We start from the raw sequence: 24996 nt of genomic DNA, 5'->3' as shown, positions 1-24996 counted from the left end.
GGCTCTGAGCTTCTGGGAGGAAAGGCAAGATTAAACACACACATACCACAAAGTGACAGAGAACAGGGCAGTGCACCAGCACCAAACTTCAGTTTCAAAATTCAGATCTGGAATTGTGAACCTCCAGTTTTAAAAACTTGGGAGTTTCTGAATATTTGGAGTTTCATTAGAGCCCATAGGAAACATTCATTCTACATGGAAAATGCTGCTTTTAAAAAGGCTTCCCTCAGCCCTTTCCAGTGCAAAGAGCAGATGTGGCAAGAAGTGCAGGGCAAAAGCCACAGTCGCCAGGCTCCAATGCCTGGGCCACCAGGGCGGTAGATCCAGGCAGTGTTCCTCCAGCCTTCCTCATTCATCGGCCTTCTCTATCATGCCCATGTTTCATACTGCTGGCATGCAAGTACACTAAAAACTATAATCCCTGCTGCAAGAGAAAAGATCTCTTACTCTTTCTCACTCACACACACACAAACTTTATATAACAGTATAATCCTATGCAGCATTATTTCCATCTAAGTGTATTGAAATCCATGATCTTAGATGGGAGTTACTCTTCACAGGATCCCACCATAAATCTATAACTATGTTTGAGCTCAGTAGCACCTTAGAGACCAACAAAGTTTTTGGGGTATGAGCTTTTTTAAAAAAAAGCTTCTCTCAGTTTATATCCGGTCTGGTCTCTAAAATTATACTGGACTCAAATCCAACTGTTCCACTGCAGACATGAAACTGTAAATCTTTGTGTTTTATAAAGCTTATCTAAACTAAACATAGCATCTCCAGTCTACAGCCTAATTAATCTATTGATCTAACAATCATAAATCATATTCCTAAATATTAAGTAAACATATATCTTCATTTTAAAACAATTTTATTGATAACATATGGTAATAATTTCCATTAATAACTTCTTTTCATCTATCCCATATGCTTCTTTCTAATCACCCCTCCCCCCGCCAGTGTTATTTACTCAAAATACTAACATTAAAAGGTACCCTTAATTCCTAAGAACTAAAATTAATATTTTTCTTTCTTCTAAAGTTTAATCATTATCAAAAATTGTCCAATGTCCTTTTACTTTCCACTCGTCTTCTACATAACTTCTAAATTTTTTCCACTCCCTTTTAAAATCTTCTAAATCATAGTCTCTTAAAGTTTTTGTTAATTTGTCCATCTGACTCCATGTCATAACCTTTACAATCCAATCCTGTTTTTCTGGTATTTTTTCTTGCTTCCACAACTGCACATATAGTGTCCTAGCAGCTGAAAGCAAGTACCAAATTATAGTTCTAACTTCTTTTGGAAAATTTTCCATTTGTAATCCCAACAGAAAAGTCTCTGCAGCTTTCTTGAATTCATATCCCAAGATCCTAGAAATTTCTTGTTGGATCATCTGCCAATACTTTTTTGCTCTTTCACAAGTCCACCACATATTGTAGAAAGAACCTTCATGTTTTTTACATTTCCAACATCTATCTGGCATCTTGTTATTCATCTTTGCCAATTTTTTAGGAGTCATATACCATCTATACATCATTTTAAAACAGTTCTCTTTAATACTCTGACATGTTGAAAGTTTCATAGGGTTCTTCCATAAATATTCCCATGTAACCATCTGTATTTCTTTATTTACATTTATTGCTCATTTAATCATTTGAGATTTCACTACTTCATCTTCTGTAGACCATTTTAAAAGTAATGTATACGTTTTTGAAATTAATTTTTCATTATCTCCAAGCAGAACTTTTTCCATTTCTGTTTGCTCTTATTCCTTCAGTTTTAACATTGTTTTCCACCAAACTCTTTATTTGTTGCATTTGAAACCAATCGTGTTGTTTAACTCCACAGCAGTTTTCAATTCTATTTTGCCACTTTGTATTTTTAATAGTTGATTGTATGACAGCCATTTTTCTTCACCTCTCTCAGCTGTTATTTTTATCACTTCTGCTGGCACTATCCATAATGGTTTTCTTTCATCACCATATTTCTTATATTTCATCCAGGTATTCAACAAATTATTTCTTATATAATGGTGAGAGAAAAAACTATCCATCTTTTTCATCCCATAATACATATAAGCATGCCAGCCGAATTTATTTCCCTGACCTTCCAACGCTAAAAGTTTTTTATTCAACAGCGCCATCCAATCTTCATACTCTTTCATGATATAATCTTAAACAATAAACAAACTGCTTCATGATATAATCTTAAATCTGGTAATTGGAATCCTCCTCTTTCTTTAGCATCTATTAAAACTTTGATTTTAATCCTTGGTTTCTTCTCAGCCCATACAAATTCCGAAATATTCCTTTGCCATTTGCTAAATTGTTTACTGTTTTTCACAATCGGAATAGCTTGAAACAAATACATTATTCTCGGCAAAATATTCATCTTAATTGCAGCTATTCTTCCAAGCAATGACAAATTAAGCTTATTCCATTTTATCATATCTTCATCCATTTTACGCCATATCTTTTCATAGTTATTTTTGAACAGGTCAATATTCTTCATTGTTATTTCCACACCCAAATATTTTACTTTAGAGGTAACTTCACATCCTGTTAGTCTCTGCAACTCCTTTTGTTTATTTACTTGCTTATTTTTATATAAAAATGTTGATTTTTCTTTATTAACATAAAATCCTGCCAGTTCTCCATATTCTTGTATTTTAGCTAACAACAAAGGTGTTACTTGTGTAGGATTTTCATTTATAAACATTATATCATCTGCAAATGCTTTATATTTGTAAATAAATCCTTTAACTCTCAACCCTTCTATTTCTTTATCATCTTGTATTTGCATCAATAAAATTTCAAGAGTCATTATAAACAACAAAGGTGAAAGCGGACAACCTTGTCTTGTACCTTTGCTGATTATCATTTCATCTGTAAGATCTGCATTTATACATAACCTTGCACGTTGTTCAGTATATATTGCCTTTATCATTCTTATAAAGCTTCCCCCCAACTCTATTTTCTCCATTACTGCAAAAATAAAGTCCCAGTTCAAATTATCAAAAGCTTTCCTTGCATCCGCAAAGAATAATGCAACTTCCCTCTCTGGATGTCTTTCATAATATTCTACAATATTTACAACAGTTCTAATATTGTCTCTTATTTGCCTTTTGGAGAGAAATCCCACTTGGTCTTCCTTTATGAAATTTATCAAATATTGTTTAAGTCGTTCTGCCAAAATTCTTGTATATATCTTATAGTCATTATTTAGTAGTGAAATTGGTCTATAGTTCTTTACATTCGTGACATCTCTATCTTCCTTAGGAATCAAAGAAATTACAGCTTCCTTCCATGTATTTGGTATTTTCCCATTTATTCTTATCATATTCATCAATTTTTGAAGTTTTGGTACTAATTCTTCTTTAAAAATTTCAACAATTTTTGATTTATATCCATCTGGCCCAGGTGCTTTTCCAATTTTCATTGCATTAATCACTGCTTCAATTTCTATTTTTTCAATTGGATCATTCAATTTTTTTTTCATATATTCAGTTAAGGGTGCTATTTTAATCTTTTGCAAATACGCTTCCATCCTTTCCTTCATTATTTTAACACCTTTAAATAATTTAGCATAGTACTTGAAAAATTCTCTCTTTATTCCTTCTTGATCTAGCATCTCTCTTCTATCAACCACAATTTTATTAATAATTTTACTTCCTCTCTTTTTTTTTAGTTGCCAGGCCAAATACTTTCCCGGTTTATTCGCTCCCTCAGAGGACTTCTGTTGTAATTTTTTTCAAATTTCATTCCAATTCCTTATTTAACAAATGTCTCATTTGTGCTTGTAGTATTGTAATCTCCCTTATAATTTTCTTTTTCCCTGGCCTTTTCCTCAGTTCCCCTTCTTTTTTCTTTATTTCATTTTGAATGTCCAACATCTGTTTTTCTTTTGCCCTTTTGTCCTTATTGTTTAATGTAATCAATATTCCTCTCATTACGGCTTTATAAGCATCCCACACCATCTGAAATTCTATATCATCTTTATCATTTATTTGGAAGAAAGCTTTAGTTTCATTTTCCAGAGATGTCACTAATTCTTTATTTTGTAGTAAATCTTCATTTAATCTCCATCTTCTCACTTTTTTTAGACAATTTTGTAATCCATAATATTGGGTTATGATCTGCACCTATCTTCGGTAAGATCTCTATTTTCTTAGTTATAAGGCCTAAGTCCTTTGTACCCCATAACATGTCAATTCTGGAAAAAGTATTATGTCTTGCTGAAAAAAATGTATAATCTCGTACTTTCGCCCAGGCCATGGGACAGAGACAGTGCTGGTTGCCCTGGTGGATGACCTTCAATGGCATCTGGATCGAGGCGGCTCGGCGGTACTGATGTTGTTAGACCTATCGGCAGCATTCGATACGGTCGACCATCGGTTGCTGGCTTGCCGCCTTGCCGACGCAGGGATTCAGGGGCTGGCCCTACAATGGCTTTCCTCTTTCCTTGATGGTCGGGGACAAAGGGTGGCAATTGGGGGTGAACTGTCCCGGAGACACACGCTTGATTGCAAAGTGCCTCAAGGGGCGGTGCTTTCCCCGATGTTGTTTAACATCTATATGCGCCCCCTTGCCCAGATTGCCCAAAGGTAAGGATTGGGTTGTCATCAATATGCTGATGACACCCAGCTCTATCTACTTATGGACGGCCTGCCTGTGCCCCAGAAAACTTGGACCGGGCGTTACAGGCGGTGGCTAGGTGGCTCAGGCTGAGTGTATTGAAGCTGAATCCGGCAAAGACAGAGGTCCTTTGCTTGGGTCGTCGTAGCCCGGGAGGGGAAATCCCTCTGCCAGTTTTTGACGGGGTGCCATTGACAGCAGCGCACAAGGTCAAGAGTTTGGGGGTACTATTGGAGCCTTCCCTAACAATGGAGGCTCAAATAGCAGCCACTGCCAAGTCCGCATTTTTTCACCTTAGGCGGGCGAGGCAGTTGGCCCCTTTCCTGGAGCACGACAATCTAGCAATGGTGATTCATGCCACGGTCACCTCAAGGTTGGACTACTGTAATGCCCTCTACATGGGGCTGCCCCTGTGCCGAACCCGGAAGTTGCAGTTAGTGCAGAATGCCGCTGCCTGGCTGTTATTAGGGCTCCCAAGATGGGAGCACATTCAGCCGGGGCTTCGGGACCTGCACTGGCTGCCAATAATATACCGAGTCCGGTACAAGGTGTTGGTTATTACCTTTAAAGCCCTATATGGCCTAGGACCTGCCTACCTTAGGGACCATCTCTCCCCACATGTTCCCCAGAGAGTACTGAGATCAGGTTCTCAAAACCTGCTTGTAATCCCCGGGCCAAAGGAGGCCCATCTGAAATCCACCAGGGACAGGGCCTTTTCGGTAACGGTGCCTTGCTGGTGGAACTAGCTGCTGGAAGAGGTGTGGGCCCTGCGGGACCTTGGGCAGTTCCACAGTGCCTGTAAGACAACCCTCTTCCGGCTGGCTTATAACTAACTGACATTGAAACTTCATGGAAGGTTGTAGTGTAGCATCTCGGCAGATCGCTGTTCTATATGTTTTATTATTTTACTGTTTTAAATTGTTGTAAATTGGCGTATTTTTAAAGCCAAACTTTATGTTAGATTTTATATGTTGTAAGCCGCCCTGAGCCACCTTGGCGGGAAGGGTGGGATATAAATTGAAATAAACTGAAACTGAAACTTTATGTTTAAATTTTCTCCATACGTCTTCCAGGTTTTCTTGTTTGACCAGTTCAAAGAAGGATTTTGGCACTTTTCCTTCTTTATTGTTATTTTTTCCCCAGATCTGTCCAATGTATTCTGAATTGTTCCATTAAAGTCTTCCATAATCATGACCTGGTCATATGTCACTGCATCAAATTGTTTTATAATGTCTTTTAAAAAAACATCTTTTGCACCATTTGGTGCATACAGTCCCAATAATAAAGGTTTTTTTTTTGCATTTATTATTACTTCTACTGCCACAAATCTTCCATCTTTATCTTTAAATATTATTTTTGGGTCCAATTCTTGTTTAATATAAAAAATCACACCCTTTCCGTCTGTTCAGCCAATGAAAAAAATTCCAGTCCCAATTGTTTATTCCATAAAAATTTATAATCCTTTTGTTTAATATGAACTTGTAAGCAAATTATATTACAGTTTTGTTTTTTAATCCAATGAAATATTGCCTTTCTTTTTTGTGGTGAATTTAGTCTATTTACATTCCAAGATAATAATTTATAATCCATCATGGTGCAAATTCTTTATTCTCTTCATAAAATTTACGCAGCCTCTGTGTATTTGTAATTGTAATCTTTCTTCCTTGTAGCTCGAAGCTCAAACCTTCAAGTATTATCCATCTATACCTCATTCCATTGTCACATAGTTTTTCTGTTAATTTCTTATATGTTCTCCTGTCATTTATCACTTGTCTTGGCAATTCTTTCATTATTCTTACTCTGCTTTCTCCCACTGTCAATGTCTTTTCAAAATTTTTATTCAAGATTTTCCCCACCATTTCTTTTGTCATATATCTAATAACCAAATCTCTTGGTAAGTTATTTTTCTTGGCAGATGATGAATTCACTCTGTACGTATAATCATACATATTTCTAGTCCCTTCAGGATCTTCCTCCAAGAAATCAGCAATTATTTTTATTACATGTTCTTTTAAGTCTGTCCTTTCTTCTTCAGGTACTCCTCTCAGACGTATTTGTGTCTCCATCAATTTACAGACATGGATTATTATTTTTTCTTGCATTTTGAATAAGGTGGAATTCTGGAGTTTAACTTTCCCTTCTACCCCCTGCACTTTTTTTGACACCACCACTTTTTCATTTCTAAGCTCTTCCATTTCTTTTTTAAAGTCCTCAATATCTTTTTAAAGTTCTTTTTTGCAAGTATTTATAATCTTTTCCACTGCTTTCATCATCCTAGCTTCCATTGCTTCCAACTGATCTTGCATCTTCTCCAATGAGGCAGCCTTTGCATGGGTTACCTTTGACTCTGACATTAAAAAAAAGCAAAAAAATTGATATCGCCAAATTAAATTTCAATTATCAGGTTTGATAGATTAGAACTTGCCCTTTCAAATGAGCCTGATTTTGCCGTCCTCCGACCTTCCCAGGCTCAGATATTAATTTTTTAAAAATTTAGCCTCCCAGTAATGGCCGTCAATGTTTTTCTATGGTAATACAATCCTAGAGTAGGTCCACTTCTTCAATAGTTACTTCCTGCTTTGCTTGCCCCAAGTCACGTTCTCACTGGTAACAAAGTCTCACGATACTTGACGTATTTCCTGTGTTGACTGCAGATCTCTGACGATGGTGCTTTCACTCCACGACCGCAGGTAGACAAAACAATAAATTCCTTTCCAATTTTTAACACTGTCCTTAATTTAACAAAGTCCAAAATTCACCCCTTCTCCTCTTCTTCCAAGCTTTCAAACTTTCTCTTTCCCACCTTCTAATATTATTCTGTTTGCTTTAAAATATTCCCGGAATGGTAGATAACAATCAGTACCTTTTTCTAAGGTTATCCAGATCAACACTGGTCTCGTACAGCCTCAGATGTTTAGCAGTCTCAAAGAAGATTAGGATCTTGTCAAGCTTATGTCAAATAAATGACTCTGTAAGCTTCTGCAGATGATGAATATGCAACTCTTCTCCAGGGATCCCTCAAAGCCTCAAAGGAGCCCCCCGCCGGGACTCCCTTTTAGCCAAGGTAAATCACCTCAAAGTTTCCTGTGCATATCTTGGACTAATCTCTCACTGAGAAAAGTAGGCAGAAGGCAAAAATTTGCCCTTTACTACCCTGAACAGAAGCTCCAGTCTGCCCCCCTTAGAGAGTCAGGTCAGCTCAGCATTCTCCAAATCCCGGAAGTCCAAGTAAACATATATCCTAATGGATAGAGTGGAAATCAAATGAGGAGCTTGGAAAAGAACATGGGAAGGAGTGTTTCAGCATGCAGAGCATGTTAGCCAACAGCAAATGGTTCAGAGACAGCAAGACAGGGGGTGTTATGTCAGGGGTGGGGAACCTTTTTTCTGCCAAGGGCCATATGGATATTTATAACATCATTCGCGGGCCATAAAAAATTATCAAATGAAAATGATTCAGGCCAGCAAAATTAATGCAAATAATTGTTTTTCGATTTGAAGACATGTGGGGAGAGCCTAATCTGGCGCACACACACAAACACACACACAGCAGCTCCGCCGCCCTAGGCAAATGCCTAGGTCCAGGGCTTTTTTGTAGAAAAAGCCTAGCAGGAACTCAGTAGCATATTAGACCACATCCCCTAATATTAGCATATTAGGTCACACACTCATTAGCATATTAGGCCACACAATCTGGGATAATCAAATGCAAACTGAACTATTACAGTAACTTTTCCAGGCCCTGCAGCAATTCTGGCTGGTCAGCCAGGTCTCAGGGAGGCTGTTGCACAGTACATCTGGGACCTGTGATCCCTGCCTGGCCCTGGGGAGGCTGCTGCACAACGCGGCTGGGCCCCGCGATCCTCGCTGGCCAGCCAGACCCCAGGGAGGCTGCCACATGGCTCGGTTCGTCCCAGCAATCCCTGAGAGCCACACCAAGTGATCTTGAGGGCTGTATACAGTCCTCAGGACAGAGGTTCCCCACCACCAAACTATGCCCACTATTCCCCTGTGGTGCAGAGTGGTAAGATGCAGTATTGCAGTTCAAGCTCTGCTCACGACCTGAGTTCGATTCTGGCGGAAGCTGTGTTCAGATAGCTAGCTCAAAGTTGACTCAGCCTTCTTGTCAGACACTGGAATACAATTTTCTTAGCATTTATACTAACCATGAGAAAGCTTGCTGCATATCAAAGTAGAGGTCACAGAATATTACTAACAGTTGTTGTGCACATTCCTTTCCCTGCAAACTAACAAAAGATACTTTCCTTTGAAAAGATACTTTCCTTTGAAGATAAGGGCCTCAGGGCTGGCAATTCGGCCATCCCTGTGAAGCAGCTAAACAAAGAGATAAGAGGAAGTACCCGTGTGAAAGTTAGCACCCCGACCTAGCAATGTTTAGATGTGTGGGTTTTTGCATAGCAAGCTTTGATGTAGAATTCTTTAAGTTATGTGCTCATGTGCAACAATGTATCAGTTCCAATCTCCCTTCGTTCAGATGCTATGGGTTCTCTAATACAACCTATACTTTGTATTAAATCGAAGTCTGGTTGACTTGAAGTTCCATTGTCTGACACTTTTGTCCTTCTGAGGTTGGTAAAACGAGTGCTCAATTTACTGGGGGTTAAGTGTAGATGACTGGGAAAGGCAACGGCAAACAATCCTGTAAAAAGTCTGCCAAGAAAACGTCATGATGTGACGTCACCCCATGGGTCAGTAATGACTTGGTTCTTGCACCTTTACCTTTATGCCCACTATTCATTTGGAAAGAACCAATGCAAAAACTGCTTTCTGCTGTCTGTGCCTGTTTCAGGATTCATTAAGTACAGGAGATATCAGGCACCAGCTTTGCTCTCTTCCTGATTCCTTGACGACACAATGGCAACACCAGTGTGGGGGGGGCACTCATCTCCTTACCCCCACCACCACTGGCACCAGAGGAATATGCTTCACTTTCATTTCCCAAGTAACCCAACCTGCTTTCTGTAGGAGCCAACTGGATTTGGAATACCTGTAAAGATGGATTTTTGATTTGAAAATATTCAGAATATTCTGCATATGTTATCATTAGGCAAATTCTCATTATTTCCAAATCCAAATTGCATATTCCTAATAAAAAATTATCTTAGATGCCAAAAAGAAAGTTGTAGCCTTGGTTAATTTCTTCCTGGAATGACCCATGGGAGAAATATGTATACCGGGAGCACTGAAATATGCCTCCCCACCCTTGCAATTCTGAAGCAGTACAGCCTCAGGGATATTTTGCCAGGTGCTTTTCCAAGGTGGCTTTCAAACATTTGCTTTGATGCATCTGGGAGCCCTGCTACATCTATGGAGGCTGTGCTCCAGAAGGCTGCCCATTATGCTAATGAGGGCTCCTCCACTGAAGTAATGCTGATCGTCAAAAGAGGAGAAACGTTCACTCCCATAAGCGCATGTTGTTGCAACAGATTTCACAAAAGTATTCACCAGCTTCTCAGCTAGTAAAAATGTGGAAAATTAGGCAGGCTGGATCCCAAGAAAATTATATGAATTAGTTTCATTCCATGTGGAAAATTGGGGAGAAGCATGCATGCATTATGGAAATAGATTCACTAATGATCTAGCTGTTTATTGTTTCCATGTGCTTGTTTCCCAACAGCATAACTCAAGGAATATGCACCAGTCTTGGGCAGATGTAAAGCAACGAGGGAATTAGAGTGGCAATTCTGAATGGCGTTAAACTGGCAATATTAAACTGAATTGGGAGGTATTATGCTTATAGAGATAAATGCCATGGTTCTGTCTCATTGTCATAGCCTGGTGTGCTGAAGAAATGGGCTAACCATAGGAAGAGAAAGGGCTATGTTAGGCTTGTGGTGAAGTAAGCTTGGTTTTCAAGGGATGTCACAGAGCTCCAAATAGTAAGATTAGGTTGAGACTGAGAGAAAGCAACAGGACCAAGATCTGCACCACCACTGTGAAATGGCTACAATGTTTTGTAGGCAAGAGGTCCTCAAGACAAAAACTCATTTAAAACAACAGTATTCATTATTTAACCCTTCAGAGTGAGATGGTCTTGCACATGAAGCAAAAAGCTAATAGGGAAGAGGCAGTCCTAATGTCTGGAAGGCTGTCCTGGCTGGTAGAAGTGAGACTGTACCCTGGAAGAAAGCAACTGCACTTGGTAAATACATGAGGTAGCCCAAAGAAATCTGTTAACCGATCTTAGCTGGTGACTGGAAATGCATATGTTTTTCATCAATTAAATATATATTAATCTTCATTAATTATTTGTGTTTTATGCATCAAGTCATTTTTAACAAGCCCCACTGCCATTTCTAGTTTTTGCAAATGTTCTTTCCCAGCCGGTTGTGGGAATGTTCATTAAGAGGGAATAGTTACAAATGCCTGCTACTTTAAAAAAACTGGTGCTTCTTCCCCTTTTCACTTCAGCTCAACAGAATCACTGCAAGTCTCCGGACAATGACATGACACATTGTTTTGGTACAACAGACTTAAGGGAAAATCATGTGCTTGTTACAACCCCAAGCGACCGTTTGTTTCAAAATGTTCCAAGGAACGATTGCCCAGGAAGATAATGCAAAGAAAACTTCAAACAGGATTTAACGATGGAGGCATTGGGTGGTAGTGTAAAGGAATTGTCTATGTATAACAAAAAAGAAAAGAAAAGAAGAAAATGATGACTTCAGTATGGACTCTTGTTCTGCACACTGCAATGGGAGTTTTCAAAAAGTTCATTCCTGCAGTTACCTTGACACCATCCTCAAGAGAAACATTAGGGGTTACAATTTGCTTACTATTGTTTTAGCAGTCCTAGAAAATCATCTTGGCTGAGCTTAAGAAATTTGGAGAGCTAGCTGTAGAACATAAAAAAATAATTAGGCCAAATATACAGATCAAACTGATATGAAGCTTCAGACCAAGTGTAAAGCTTTCCTCTAGGACCGTGCGGTTTGGACAATGCTAAGGGACCATCAATCATGCTTTTAAAATTAGGCACTGGAATTTATTCCTTTAAAAAACAAGAAACAACAAGTTGATGTTGAGAATTTAAATCTCACATGTGTTTCAAGAAAGATGAAATGTACAATACACCATATTTCAAAGGTGTTTTTGGTGTTTCGAAAGCAGCTGCCCAAACTCAATGTAGAATCTACAGCAGAACAGAGTGAAGACAAGTGCTGTGTAGCACTGAGAGTGGTGGGGGTGAGGGGGGTCCCCAACATGGCACCTCTGGTGCTGTCTCCTTTCCTGGTGCTTTCAGAAAGTGGGTGGGGCCACATGGAGCTTTTGCCCAGCAGGGCTTCTGATTGGCCACCGGAGATATGAATGACCGAGCGGGGTTTTTTTAAAGAATTATTTTCAGCTCTGAGTTGTGAAATTCTTGGAGATTTGGAGGTGGAGCATGGGGTGGGGAAGGACCTCAGTGGGCACCTTTGTGTGGCTGATAGAGGGGAGATGACCTCAGTTTGGGCCAGACCTTTGCCCCCTTCCTATCAGACAGTACTTGAAAAGTGTTCTCTCCAAAAAGGTTGGAGTAAATCAGGTTTGGGAAAGAAAATACTTCAGGACAGGGAAAGCTTGGAAAGAGGACAGTGGAAGAAGAGTTGGTTTTTATACCCTGCTTTTCTCTACATAAGGAGTCAAAGATGCTTACAACTGCCTTCCCTTCCTCTCCGCTTAGCAGGTACCTTGTGAGGGAGGTGAATTCTGAGAGAACTGTGACTGCCCAAGCTCATCCAGCAGGCTTTATGGAGGAGGAGGTGAGGAATCAAACCCAGCTCTCCAGATTACAGTCTGTCACTCTTAACTACTACACCACACTGGCATAATATCACAAGGGGGAAAAAAAGTGCCAAAAACTGAGGCTGTGGGCAGTTCCCTGCTTAATTTGAGGTAAGTGTCAAGCTGACCCACATTTACTTCAGAATGGTACTGGAAGATGCAATTGCACTGGAAAATAAATATAACTAATTTATCTAGAGTCATCATAGTATCTGTTTACACTTCAGGTGTCAAAGGGTTTGAGTGTAGAAAGGAACTGAGCTCTGAGTTTTTGCAGTGCAATGTGAAGTTTAAACAGGGTGTCTGCTCTACAACATAAGCCGTAAATAAATACGTTGCTGTTTTAGATAAAGTCTAAGAAAGAACTGACTGAAGGATACATTTTAATAGCCCCGCTGTCAAGGCAAGTTAACACACTAAGAATCACATCATTTTATGAAATTTTTATAATATTGTATTTTATTTTTACACACAAAAACACATACAGCATACACACTTATAACCTCCCAGTTCCACCAGCCCTCAGGTAGTTGTTTGATGCTTTGTTCGCCAATGAAATATTTATGAAGTTCTTTGTTTAGAAGTTTAATTGTAACTGTAAATGATTTTCATATGTTTACAGCGTTTTATGGTCCAATATAAATGCCATATGATGCTCTATCATACTGTCCGGAATAGTCATTATGCATTTCGCCATCACAACTGTTACATAACAATAAGCAGAGAGAAAGGACAAAAGGATAACTTAATTTAAAACAGGCCCTATACATATTTTATTTTGTTGGTAATACAGATTGTATCTGCAGCAAAATGTGCTTCCAATCAGGTAAAGTTGCACAGTTATTTTAATACTTTCCATATTTCAAGTTTCAGCAGGAAAAAAAAGGTACTAGAATTCCAAACTAGGGAGCAGAACATGGAATCAAGCTCAGTTTGTCCTAACTCAAGTAGAACCATGTTCCATTGTTCAGGCACCAAGATCTGGCTCATACTACTGAACTGAAGCAGCAAATGCAACAGCGACTGGGGTGCTGAAGGATATTTATCCATATCATGCCCACATCTTCAAGGTTGGAATCTCATTCCCTGTTTATATAAGGACTTTTTGGGTTTGTGGGAGTATGAAAAATGAGATCTAGGTGTTGTCCAACTTATTGCTCGGATTCAAATATCAACCCATCAAACTTATGCAGTATTAACAATTATATTCTAAACAAAGTTACATCCTTTTAACACATCAATGGACTTACAAGGGCATAACTTTGCTTAGGATGATACCGTAAGTGGAATAAGATACCTCTTCTCTTTACAGCTACAATTAACTTTCTCATAGGATCATCTGAGGCTGCGGTCAGATGAGCACTTTGAACCGATGTTGTTGCAGTTCCTTTCCAGATTTAAAGATCAGACAGTGACATTGGCCTCCTGTTCTATTAGCAGTGGCTAAAGTGCTGGCTGAGCCTTCTTTTCAAGCTGCCCTTTGACACACAGCTCACTAGTGGCTCCAGTGTTATGTGACAAGAAGTTACAGAGGGCCCCTATGTTATATGCCTTCCATAAGAATGTAAGGTAAGAGTATACTTTTTAGAAGTGGATGTTGCATTTTGCTTGCTCAGCAAATGGTAATATTTCAATGCAATCCTAACAGCATTGGTGGTGTTGGAAAGGGTCATGAACTCCCAGCGGACTTTTGGTGAGGGTTTTCAAGGGAAGAGATGTTAAGAGCTGGTTTGTCATTGCCTGCCTCTGCATAGCAACCCAGGACTTCCTTGGTGGTCTTCCATCCAAGTACTGAGCAGAGCTTACCCTCTTAGCATCTAAGATATGATGAGACTGAGTTAGGCTTGGCTATCCAGGTCAGGACTAAAACAGAATTACATCCTTCTAAGTCCATTTTTATGTAGAAAGGGTGTAAATCTGAAGTGTGCATGCACATGAAATTAAACTTTGTTGGTCTTAAAGGTGCCACTGGACTTGAACTTTGTTCTGTTGCTTCAGACCAACATGGCCACCTGAATTTTTAAATCTACCTGAAATTTGGCAGAGTGGATCCTTTGAAAGGATGCAGCCACTGAGAATTCCCTTCTAATTGAATTGTGAGGGTAAGAAGAACTCAAAATGTATTTTGCCTTTAGTTTCCTGTGAGATGGAAACCTTTTTGCATATCTGCTTGATGTTTGACAGACAAAATCCTGTGAGTTATCATTATAATCCTTGAACATTTCATCCCAATTAGATGGAAAACAAAACAAAAAGTTATAGCCTGCAGTGTTTCCCATTGAAATCAATGGAATAACAGAAGAAAATGAACCAGTGTACAAACTATAATAAAGAAAATGAATAATGTTATTAAAGAACAAAATGAGCTGAAAACTATCTACCAGTATGCACACACTAGGGATACATAATGTAAGGCACCATCAAATCATTCCCACCAGTTCTTGGACTGTGCTTTGGAACATCTCTGGAAAATGAGGAGGATCATTATGGCAGGGTGATGCCTTGATGGAAGCATATATGGCTATAGGCCTTAATGTTCTCTACCATTGTTCAGTACAAATTTCTGACAGCAATGTGTCTCATTCACAAATTTACATGGTAGAATTTAAGAGCTGGAGCAGTGATGCTCTGTATTCTTGGTGTCTGGGGGGGGGGGCAACCATGGGAGGGCTTCTGGAGTTGTGGACCTCCTGATCCCACCTGGGTTTTGGCCAATGTATGACACAAAGTGTTGGATTGGATAGGCCATTGGCCTGATCCAGCATGGCTTCTCTTATGTTCTTACATTCTAGAACATAATAGCAGCCATGGTGGATCAGAATGGTCCACCTAGATCACCATCCTGTGTCCCACAATGGCCAGCCAGGTGCCACAAGAAAATCTACAGGCAGGATCTACAGACAACATGCCTCTACTTTTCACCTACTGAATGTTGTCAGCACCTGAAATGGAAAAATGTTTTACCATTTGGGACCTCTGAGGTCCCATTTGGCTAGCATGGATAATAGCCAATGAAAAACCTATCTGTCATATATAGCAAGTATATTTCTGGTTGCTTTTCTCCCTGATGGGACCCCAAGTAGTTCACAAATTAAAAATGCAATACAATGATATCTAAGAACATAAGAAGAGCCCTGCTTGGATCAGAACAGTGGTATATCTAGTCCAGCATCCTGTCTCACACAGTGATCAACAAGGTCCTTTGGACAGCTAACAACAAGCATAGAGGCTAAGACTTTTCCTGATGTTGCTTCCTGGCTCTGGGATTCAGAGCATTAGTCCTCCTGAATGTGGAGGTTCCCATCAATCACCATGACTAGTAGTCATGAATCTATCTAATCACCTTTTAAAGCTGTTTATTCCTGCCACCATCCCTACATCCTCTGGCGGTGAATTCCACATTTTAATCACTCCCTCCCTTTGTAAAATGATACTGCCTTTTGTCTGTCCTGATCCTACTGTCCATCAGTTTCATTGGATGTCCTCAAGTTTTAGTGTTTTGGGAGAGGAAGAAAAAGTTATCTTTCTCAACTCTTTCTCTCTCCACTATGAATGATTTTATAAACCTCTGTCATGTCTCCCCTTCATCATCTCTTTTCTAAACTGAAAATTCCCAGACTTTTTAGCATTTCCTCATAGGGAAGATGCTCTAATCCCTAATTATCTTGGTTGCCCTTCCGGTACTTTTTCCATCTCTGCAATGTCCTATTGAAGATATGGTGACCAGAACTGTACACAGTATTCCAAATAAGACTGCACTATAGATCTATACAGGAGCATTACAATATTGGCCATTTTATTCTCAGACCTTTCCAAACATAATTTGGCTTTTTTCAGTGTTGCAGCACACTGGGTTAACACTTTCATTGAGATATCTGCCATGACCTCAATATCTTTCCCTCTCAGTCTCAGCAAGTTCAGACCCCATTAACCTATACTTTGGTGTAGTGTTTTGTCCAGTTTGGTGTAGTGGTTAAATGAAGGCTGAATTATTTTGTGTTATCTGCAAACTTGGCCGCTACACTCTTCTGCCCAAGTTCAGGATAACCTATGAATACATGAAATAGCACCAGCCCCAATACCATTCCTTGTGGGGCCCACTCTTTACTTCCCTCCATTGTGAGAACTGTCCATTGATTCCTACTCTTTGCTTCCTGTCAATTGACCAATTGTCAATTGTCAATTGACCAGTTTTTAATTCATAAGAGAATCTGTCCTCTTATCCCATGACTGTGAAGTTTACTCAGGAGTCTTTGGTGAGGTATTTTGTCAAAAGCCTTTTGAAAGTCTGGGTATATGATGTCCATGTATATAATTTAAATATAAAAAAGAAGCCAGTCCAGATTCCAACCAGCCTGTTGTCTAGGGCAGGGGTCCCCAACCCCTGGGCTGGGGACCAGTATCGGGCATCGGCCTGTTTGAAACGGGCCATGCAGCCTCGCCACCCTCCCCCTGCAGCCTCGCTGCCCCCTCCGTGGTGCTTCCTCCTCCCCCCGTTTTCACCACTTTAAGACCGGGGAAGGGAAGGAGGCAAGGGCAGCATCATTTGCTGCTGCTGTGGTGGTTTTCCCACCCATCAGCTGATTGGTAGGGTGGGGGGGTTGGCCTGGGAGGTGCTTCATGGCCCCTTCCCTGGCCTTAAAATGGTGAGAATGGGGGGAGGAAGAGGCGGTGATGCTGCACAGGGGGCGGCGAAGGAGGGAGGAGGAAATGAGGGGAAAAGGAGGAGGCGAGGCCATGCGGGGGTGGTGGCGAAGGAGGGAGGAGGAAACAGGGGGAGGAGGAGGCTGCAAGGCTGTGTGGGGGGCAAAGAAGGGATGAGGAAACAGGAAGTGGAAAACAGGAGGTGGCGGCGAGGCTGCGTGGGGGGGCAGTGAGGCTGCACAGGGGGCAAAGGAGAGAGGAGGAAATGCTGTGGGAGGAGGCCGAATTGGGTGCCCCCACCTTGCTGGCCTTGGGGCCGTGGTTGGCAGGCTGGTCCCTGGGGCCAAAAAGGTTGGGGACCACTGATCTAGGGGCACAAGGCAAAAGCTACAGGCCCTTTGACTTTTTCCCATTGGTTCACATCCTAAAGGCTTGTGCTTCCAGGCAGCACTCATCTGAGACAGATATTGCAGCTGGCAGTAATATTTAGGGTTGCTGGATCCAGGTTTGGAAATATTGGGTGATTTGGGGGATGGGACCTAATGAGAGTGGATGTGGAGAAGGAAGGGACTTCAGTGGGGTATAATGCCATACAGTCCAAAGTCAGTTGTAATTCCAGGAGATCTCCATCCACCACCTGGAGGTTGGCAACCTTAGTTCCTCCCAATCTGTCCTCCCTGCTTCAATTCAACCCCCCCTTTACATCTATGCTAATGACCGTTACCACATATGGTGGCAATGATTTCCAAAGCTAACTTGTAGAACTAAGAGAATCCTAGAGTCAATGCTTAAGAGAATTCAAATAGGATTCCCCTGCTCCCTTTCAGCAGGTTCTCCTTTCAACTCTTCAATTCTTTCAATTTGGAAAAAGCAAGTGTGCCTCTGTTGGGAGGCCCATCACTTCAAGAACTGGGATTCCAAATTATATATTAATCAAATAGGAGCCCTTTTCTGTTTATCTGGGAAACAGTCAGGGTTGTATGACACTATAAATCATGTGTCATCTCTTAGCTATAATTGCTTTAGGCACACAGGGCTTCACTCTCTGCTTTTTCTTTCAATGTAAACATTGTTTGCTGTTTAATTTGAGCTGTGCCAAGCCAGTGGGATGAATTTTCCAGCCGTGCTCACTTCTTAAATATCAACTTGGGGGTGAAACCTGTTCCTCTACACATCATACATTTGAAAGGATTTACAATGAAGTTTATAATTCAGTCTTTAAAGTTTGTAAATAGCATTTAATTTGGAATAAAAAGAGGCAATAGGCAAGTGAAGCCCAAGTTTGGGATTACACACACACACACAAGCTTGGAATCATGTGTGTGTGTGTGTATATATTCTGGAAGATATTGGCTAAATTGTATTTCTGACATTTAATTTAACATCTGCAAGAAACCGTAAGTGCAGGTCAGATTTTCAATGATAGCACCAATCACTAGTTCAGGTAGAAATGAACCTGCAATGCTGCTAAAAAAGTGATTGTCTGTTTCTTGTCTCCTTCTCATGAGTGTTTGATACCACCTCTGTCCTATGTTCCAGGACTCCCCTGTTCTGCCTGACTCTCCAGCATGCATGGAGTAATAGCTAGACTTCTTCTTGGGAGATTGCTAAATTTCTTTCTTTTCATTATTAATTCCAAAAGGGATTTTTTCATTATTGAATTGTTTCATTATTGTTCTTTCATTACTGTTATTTCATTCTCACAATTCTATTTTGTTATTATGTCCTCAGTGGCTTCAATGGATGATCCCCACCCCCCTTTGGGTCTATAACTTTATGGTCTTTCATCCAAACTGGATAAAGCTAGAGGGAGGGATTATGGTACACCCCTAAGACATCCACACTACCAAACTTCACAGAGAACAAGCGGCTTCCCCTTTTTGAAGCAATGAAAAGTGCCTATGTTTAACACTAAAGTCTGTGGGAGAATTGATAGGAAAAATTCCACACAGTACCACAGACAGTACTGTGAGGAAATTTGGCGCTCATATCAAATTATATTTAAAGAACTGAAAAAGTAGGAGGGGGGAAAGTAAGTCACAAATAAAAACAGAACAATGCTTCAGAAAGACTCAGAGGTCGTTTTCGCACTTAGCGTTTGCTCCCCTTATTCCACGGCGCAATTATGTCCGGCTCATTTTCCTCGTTTTCGCACATGGACTCATTTGCGGAGTCGCTTTCCATGAAGCCCCGGCTCAAATCGTTTTCCCACTGGCATCGACTTGAGTTCGATGCCCTGTCAATCATTTTTTTTTTAAGCGCAAGTCTGGTTGCGTAAGGACGTAATAACGTAACATCGAGCAGCCACAGCTGTTCCCTCCCCTTCTTTTCGTGGACAAACCGCATCACGTGTGCTGCTGCTGCTTATGGATTGGCTGCAGCTGTAGTATCCTCCACAGCCCTTTATGTATTAACAGAAGCATTCACAGTGGAGAATCCTAGCACTAGATTCCCCCCCCCAAATTCTGAAGTTGCGAAATATCGCAATAACGAAGAGAGAGAAATCGAGGGGTTTGTGTGTGTGTGTGTGGCAGCTTCTTCCTTTCCCAGCCTCGCTCCCTCCCGGGTGGCGAAGCTGGGATTTCCTCCGCGCTCTTTCCCCTCCCCGGCTGGCGCTTGCAACGGTGACCTGATTCCTGCTGCCAGAGCTCCCCCCCCGCCCCATTCTCTCCTTCCCCTTCTGTGGCGCGTGTGAAGAGCGAGCTCGCATCTATTTTCTAACCGAGCGGAATGTAGCCAGGGAGAAGAATTCAGGACTCCAACTTCCCATTTTATACATGGCGATTTTGTGCAGGTCCAGAAATCTTGGTGGAACAGCTGAGGGAGGCATTGCCTTTTTAAAACACACACACATGAACGCTTTGGCCCGCGCCGGCACTAGATTTCCCCCCCCCCCAACAATCTATAATGTATTTGCGAGATAACGCAACAGCGAAATAACACAACTAAAGTCAATAATAATAATAAAAAATTCTAACGAAACCAATTGAAGTGGCAATTGAGGCTATTCCAGGAGGGTTTTTTTTTCCTATTTGTTAATTTCGAAATATCGCTATTACGCAAGAAAGATGAAGTTTAAAAAAAAAATGGCCCTGCGGGCACTTTTGGGAAGCGCCGCGAACGGCTGATGATTGGCCAAGGGGGTGGATGGGGTGGGAGGATGGAAAGGGAGAGGGTGACGCCCACAAAGCAGTCGATCCGGCGTGGATGGATTTCCCACAGCAAACTCCGCAGAGTGGATCCGGTGTGGATCCGGAGGTTTTCAAAAACTCTGGAAGGAGGTGGATCTAGATACTCTGGCGTGAAACCCCTGCAGCACCGGAGCAAGATGCAGCGCCGGAGCAACAGGTGTGAAAACCAGGAAAAGATCCGGAGGTAAATGGGGTGCTACGCCGGAGTAAACGCTAGTGCGAAAACGGCCAGAGAATTCAACACAGAGAGAACAGAAACTCCAGTCAAGAAGAAAGCTAAGCTAGGAAGGAATAATATACACACTCTTGTTGGTAACCTGCAAATGTTCTCTCTCTTAGCATCAGATAAGCGTTTATATGTGACATCAGCTTATATCTGATTCAAAGTTCTACCCCATAACTGTCAGTATTAGAATAACTCACATATGTGTGCAATCCCAGTGGCTTGAAGTCAATCAAGAAAGTCCAGAGAGCCTCTTCTAAGGAATCCTGCTCTCTGTTCTTGAAGTTCCTTTGCAGTAAAACAGCTACTTTGAGGTCACCCACTGAATGCTTTGGAAGGTTAAAGTGCTCCCCCACAGGTTTCTCAGTTCTGTAATTCCTGATGTTAGATTTGTCCTGTTTGCCCTATGTAGAGAACTGAAGGGCATTGTTGGCATTTAATGGCATATATAATGTTGGAAGATGAGCAAGTGAATGAGCCTGAGACAGTGTAGTTAATGCTGTTAAGTCCAGTGATTGTGTTGTCCAGGTGTATGTGGCAACAAAGTTGGGTTTATTGCAAGCTCTGGTACCAGTGTCCATGCTCAGATGAGATGTTGTATTGTTGTGGGTGAGGACTTGTTTGAGATTAGGGGGCTGTCTGTGTGCAAGAAAAGGTTTACCCCCCCAGTACTTTTGAAAGAGAGCTGTCACTATTCAATAGAGGTTGTAAATTGTTGATGATACGTTGAACAGTTTTCAGTTGAGAGTTGTGTGTGATCACTAGTGGTGTTCTGTTATTGTCTTTTTTGGGTTTGTCTTGTAACAGGTTTTCTCTGGGTATCATTCTGGCTTTGTTAATCTGTTTCCTGATTTCATCAGGTGGGTATTTTAGTTCCAAAAAGGTTTGTTGTCGATCCCTCAGGTGAGAATCTCTGTCAGCAAAAGCAGCTGTAGCTAGAGCCTGGCTGTATACAATGGATCATTTGGTATGTTTGGGATGGTTGCTGGAGGCATGCAGGTATGTTTGTCGATCAGGTATGTTTGTTATCAGCCCAAGAGACAGAAACTACAGTCACAAAAGAAACAGAAGAAAATGACAGAAAAATATGCGGTTTTTATTCAATATAGGTTTTGGGATTTGTTTCATTTTCATATTAATTATTTATGATCATTATAAAATACCTCATTTTCACAATGATTGAAATTAATAAAGTTTTCACTAATGTACGGTTCCTATGCTTTGTGTTGGGGGTGGGGAAAGTAACATGGAGGTACTTCATGGGATGGGAATGGGAAAGCAAAGCAACATTCAAAATGTTTGAGAATCACTGCAATAGAGTATGATAGAGAGAACGGTAGGACATTTTGAACACCATTGCTTCAAAACCTAGGGGAATCCTCTCTGACTCTGATTGTGCAATGACACTGTTTTCATTTAAAAATTGCATGGTTATCATTTATTTACACTGAAATGGTCTTAGCTGGTGTCCACTGGAGCCTTTGTTTCTGTACATTACATGCATTCTTTTTAGAAATCCCATAAGCTGAAATCACCTACAATGATAATTACCTGAACTGTCCCTTGCAGTATGTTTGCTGAACGGATCTGTCACTGACTTGAGAAAACCACATTGACTGAAGCTTTTAGAATTTCTCTTTCAGATGCCATGAACCTGGCAGATAGAGGTTGCCCTGCTATTTCAACAGACACCAAGCAATTGCTTTATTTTACACTCCTTAGATCTTGTACTTCCAGCTTGTTCCTTTTCTGTCCTCCTTCCTCCCATCAGCAGTTTTCCAAGTCCCCATTAATAGGGCTGACATCACTCCAGCTAGAATTTTGGCTGGGTGGCAATTGAAATTTGGTTGCACCTGTATCAAATGAGCGCTTTGATGAAGGTTGTTTTTCTCCTTCCTGGAGGAAAAAGAAAATAACCCTTGAAATGGTTCCGCAGTCCTCAGTTCAATTTGTTTATAAAACAAATTGCGGTTACATTTATTTTTCAAATATGACATTTTAATGGTGTGTCAGCGCAACATTGTTGATGCTTTTCTCTTTGCTGTTGAGCTGGGCTCAGTTTTGAGGTTCTTGAAACCAACAGGAAAGCTTTCTTGAGATCACAAGAAAAAATGAATTGGAAGATTTCCATAACTTACAGATAATAAGGTGCTGGGACAAACAGATATTTCAATAAATGCAAGCCTTATGTACAAAGGATCACACCATGGCTACAAAGTGAAAATGGATATCATGAAGGAGTTTCAGTTAATTTCGGTTACATGAGTTCTGTCAGAAATCTCTCTTGATCTCTTTTACAGTTTCATTATCAGATTTCTAGCTAATGTTTCTAGCTACTTCATTCTAACTTTCTATTCTGGTAGGCTTTTTGTACATTTGCTAGTTAAAATTCCAGAAGAAACTTAGCAGATAAAGCTCTATTCAGCCATGGAAATGAAGGGACTGGAAAAGCCACATGGAAACATGGGTTGCTTCCACATTAAGCTCTTGCTCCATGTTTTTCCCCAAACTACCATTGTTAAGATAATTCTTTACCCAATTTCACCCTGAAATTCAGCAATCCATTCCTTTCCCTCTTTTTAGAAATTTGAGGTCTGGTTCAAATCAATTTGATTTGATCAAAAGAGAACTTCATAGCCCTGACCTGGATAATCCAGGTAAGCCCAGCCTTGTCAGACCACAGAAGCTAAGCAGGGCCAACCCTGACTGGTACTTGGATGGGAGACCTCCTTGGAATACTAGGACCAGGAGGCAGAGGTAGGCTGTATCAAGCCACTTCTCTGAATGTCCTCCATGCCCCAGTAGGGGTCACCAGAAGTTGCCATGACCTCCAGGTATGCATGCATGCAAACATGCACACACACAGAAATTATAAAAAAATACCAAAAAAGAGAATTCAGAGAGAAGAGGAACATGAAAGGAGGGTATGCAAAATTTTAGAATGTCATTCTACAGATGTGTAGAGGCAGATCAAGTTTTTCCAAAACTTCTTACCATCCTGCTATAGCACCACTCTGTAGTGTAGAACATTAAAAAAAATGCAAGGACTAAAGTTATGAAGGGATGCATAGAGGCATAAGAGAAGACTACAAAGAGAAATTCTTCTGTTGGAAGAGAAAATGAGAATAATTGTAATCTTTTACAAAGCGAATTTAGGAAAAAGAAATTCCATTTTTCCATAACAATAGTATTCCAAACTACTGCAGGATATTTTTGGAGTTGTGTGTGACTTCTGCATGACATTGTCCCTATCTGGGAGCAGGCAGGAATTTCAAACTCTCCACAGTAAATACTTATGTGGATGACAACTTTATTTGCTCTTTATTTGTTCTAGGATGGCACCCTTGCAAGATTTCTTTCTGGTATCTTCACAATGGTTCATTTTGTGTGATATTTATTTGCTTTTCTAGAGAATGGGAAAAATTTGTTCCATCTTATTATGGAGCAATACAAGCACAGGAAGATGATCTAGAGGCTGGATGGGCCTAATTTTCTTCTGCATATCAACTGTTCCATTCTGTGCCACTCCAGAAAAATTTAAGAGAGGCTAGCCATATTTGTTGCTTGCTCAAGACAGAGAGTCTTGTGGCATCTCAAAAACTAAAATGCATTATGGCTTTTGTGAGCCAGACCCGAGACACTGACAAATGTACAAAGCCAACAATTCAACCCTAAGCAGAGTTACAATGTTTTGAGTCCATTCTAGTCAACAATGCACTGCAAAGCTAGGGTGGAGGTCATTATTAAAGAGAAAGTGAAGGCAACTATTAGGGTGTTTTCGCACTCACCTTCAGCCGGCGCCGCGACCCTCTTGACGACGGAGGATCTGTGCTGATTTCCCACACGAAGCGCTGGAGCAACCAGAAGAGCCGCCAATTTCCGGCGCGAAGCCCGCTCAAACGTAAATCGCCAAGAAGCAGGAAAACGCTTGAGCGGGCTTCGCGCCGGAAATTGGCGGCTCTTCTGGTTGCTCCAGCGCTTCGTGTGGGAAATCAGCACAGATCCTCCGTCGTCAAGAGGGTCGCGGCGCCGGCTGAAGGTGAGTGCGAAAACAGAGTGAGTCCCCAGAAGGTCTACTTTCCCAGGGCACAGGTGTGATACACAACACTGGAAAGCACAGAAGAGAACAGGATCCAGACAAAAGAGTAAACAATCCAATCAGAGAGGAACGCTTTATTACCCAAATCGGTACATATGTGTCAGGACTGTAATGTGCAAAAGTGGTGCTGCTTGCATGTAACAAATGCGTGTATTTGGGGCACCTATATACTTGGGATTGTTAGCCATGGTCCAAATTCAGATCAACACTCAGGGGGAGAAATGTGTGTGTGTAAAGATTCCTAAACAGGGTTTTTATTTTGCAAACAGAAAAAGACTACATTAATTTTTATGATAAGATAGAACAGTAATGACAGTTACATGCAATACAGTAAATAAAATCACAATACCTTTCCCTAGAAACAACTGCTTACCTATAGAGGAATTAAACCTATGAAAAGGACAATAAGACATAGGAGCC

This window comes from Heteronotia binoei, chromosome 1 (genome assembly GCF_032191835.1).
Source record: "Heteronotia binoei isolate CCM8104 ecotype False Entrance Well chromosome 1, APGP_CSIRO_Hbin_v1, whole genome shotgun sequence".
NCBI lineage: Eukaryota > Metazoa > Chordata > Lepidosauria > Squamata > Gekkonidae > Heteronotia > Heteronotia binoei.
The sequence above is the reverse complement of the archived record's forward strand: the minus strand, read 5'-3'. Positions refer to the sequence as shown.